This window comes from Macrotis lagotis, chromosome 4, assembly GCF_037893015.1.
Source record: "Macrotis lagotis isolate mMagLag1 chromosome 4, bilby.v1.9.chrom.fasta, whole genome shotgun sequence".
Lineage (NCBI taxonomy): Eukaryota > Metazoa > Chordata > Mammalia > Peramelemorphia > Peramelidae > Macrotis > Macrotis lagotis.
In genome coordinates, this window is record NC_133661.1 from 245,026,479 (window position 1) to 245,029,336 (window position 2,858).

Below are 2,858 nucleotides of genomic sequence, written 5' to 3' on the forward strand. Positions count from 1 at the left end.
GTCTTTCCTAAAATATGGCACCTAGAAGTCAATACCCCGATTTGGTATAAGCAGAGGACAATTGACCTTCCTTTTCTTGTTCTTTCTTTGCTTCTGCAGGGCCAATAATTGGTAATATGGGTCTATAATGGTTAATAAATGCTATTTATTGACTGACTGGTTTATCTTCAAAGGTACAGTCTAGGCGGTGCAAGGGAGGCCATGCCCGTCCACCCCAGGCAGCCCCATCATGGAGGCCCCGGCCGCCCCAAGGCAGCCGCCGCCTGCGGCCAAAAGCAGGAACCTGCCCTGGGTTGAAAAATATCAACCACAGACGCTGAGTGACCTAATCTCTTACCAGGATATCCTTAGCACCATCCAAAAATTTATCAGTGAAGATTGCCTGCCACACCTGCTTCTCTACGGTCCCCGCAGAGCAGGGAAGACATCCACCATCCTGGCCTGTGCCAAACAACTCTACAAAGACAAAGAGTTCAGCTCTATGGTCCTGGAGCTCAATGCTTCTGATGACCGAGGAATAGATATTGTAAGGGGGCCAATCCTGAGCTTTGCCAGCACAAGGACAATATTTAAAAAAAGGTTTTAAACTTGTGATATTGGATGAAGCAGATGCCATGACCCAGGATGCTCAGAATGCTTTGAGAAGAGTGATTGAGAAGTTCACAGAGAACACCAGGTTTTGCCTCATCTGTAATTACCTGTCAAAGATCATCCCCGCCCTACAGTCTCAATGTACATGATTCCGATTTGGCCCTTTGACTCCTGAGCTGATGGTTCCCCACCTGGAGCATCTCATAGAAGAAGAGAAGGTTGACATAAGTGAAGATGGAATGAAAGCACTCGTCACCCTGTCTAGTGGGGACATGTGAAGAGCCCTGAACATTTTGCAGAGCACCAACATGGCATTTGGGAAGGTAACTGAGGAGACGGTGTATACCTGCACAGGACACCCGCTCAAGTCTGACACTGCCAACATTCTGGACTGGATACTGAACCAGGACTTCACCACAGCCTACAGGAATATCATGGAACTGAAAACCCTGAAGGGTTTGGCATTGCATGATATTCTTACAGAGATACACTTATTTGTACACCGAGTTGACTTTCCACCTCCAGTTCGAATACATTTGCTGATCAAAATGGCAGACATTGAACACAGACTTGCTGTTGGCACAAATGAGAAGATTCAGCTAAGCTCCCTCATTGCTGCTTTTCAAGTTACCAGAGATTTAATTGCAGCAGAAGCCTGAGCAACAACAGTTTCTGAGCCCCCAGCAATGATTAGGAAACAAAAGCTTGATTCTTGGGGTGAAGTAGTGGCTCCAGTGGAGGCGGTGTCTTTCCCCACTTGGGTAATAAGGAATTCAAGGTCATTCAGGTGCTACATTTGCTGCACTGTTTGGAATGGGACTAGCAAAGTCTATTTCATGGTCTGTCTGTGGTATACCTGGTTTAGTGAAGGCCTCTGATTGAGGGAGAGCAGTTCCCAAGGGTGCCCCATCTAGAACTGCCCCAGAGAATGTAATCTCAAATGTAATTTTTGATAATACTTATAATTTTTATAACTTAATGTTATTGAATTTATGGCTGAAAATAAATTTTATGTGCTTTCTTGTAAAAAAAATAAAAAAAATAAACAAAGGTACAGTCTAGTTCACTTCAGAAAGGCTATATAGCAAAGATGTCAAACTTAGGTAGGGGAAGACAACCCAGATTAAAGTTTAACTGAAAAATGTTTAGCAAAATAAAAATATAAGGGGGTAGTTAGATGGCTCAGTGGATAGAGCATTGGCTCTGGAGTCAGGAGTATCTGAGTTCAAATCCAGTCTCAGACACTTAATAATTACCTAGCTGTGTGACCTTGAGCAAGCAACTGAACCAAAATGACTTGCAAAAAACCTAAAAATAAAATAAAATAAAAAATATAAGGCAAAATAAATGATGTTAATTTGTGTTTTTCTAGGTCCCTCAGGAATCTAATTTCCATTAAGTTTGTGGCCATAGGGCTATAGGATAATGAAATTACAGATACAAAAACATACAAAGACTATCTAATGAGTTGTTCAGATGGAAGATCTTTGAGCTGTTTATTAATACATAGGGAGGGAGGACAAACCCTGGTGAAATGAATTGAATTATAGAAATGTTATGTGAATACAGAATCATAGACCTTTAAAAACAGATTTGTTATGTGAAAAGAATCGAGAAGCTCATAGCTGCCTACTATACTAACAGGTTCTATGAAAAAAAAAGGATCAGTTGTGTTTAAAACTCGGCCTGATCACCCAAGCATAGTGATCTGCAAAGAGTAGGGAATGATTGTGGAATCGAGTTTGTAGAATCAAATTGAGTGTTTTGATTTGTTTGGAACAAAACTTATGATTTCATCAGGGTAGGGAATCTTCTCTTCAAAATTCTCTCTACTGATACAATTTAGCAAATCTCTGGAAACCTATGGTCAGAAAGAATTACCTGGATGGCCACTGTACATTAAATGACTTATTTGTGGTGACATGATTTATGTGAGAAACAGGAAAGGAATACATGTCCAGAAACAAAGATTCCAGTCACTGGGATGGGGTGACTTTTATACAATAAACTCTTAGCCACACATACATATATACATTGATATATATACTCCTTATCACACAGTGTAATTGTAAAGCTTAAATCATACACAAAGACGTGAAAGGAATTTTATATATGTGTGTGTGTACATGCAAACAAACACAAACATGCATGTACACACACTGCTAATACATACTATTTTTTCAGATATGGTAATTATGAAGTTCAAATGCCGTATACCCTTTATAATTACATCTGAGATTCACAATAACACTATGTGATAAAGTGTA

The 2,858-nt window shown here is 40.2% G+C and overlaps 1 pseudogene; it reads left to right on the plus strand.

Annotated features, from left to right (window-relative positions):
* The first annotated feature begins 229 nt into the window (after positions 1–229).
* Positions 230–1,454, plus strand: LOC141520354 (replication factor C subunit 5 pseudogene; annotated as a pseudogene).
* The last annotated feature ends 1,404 nt before the right edge of the window (positions 1,455–2,858 follow it).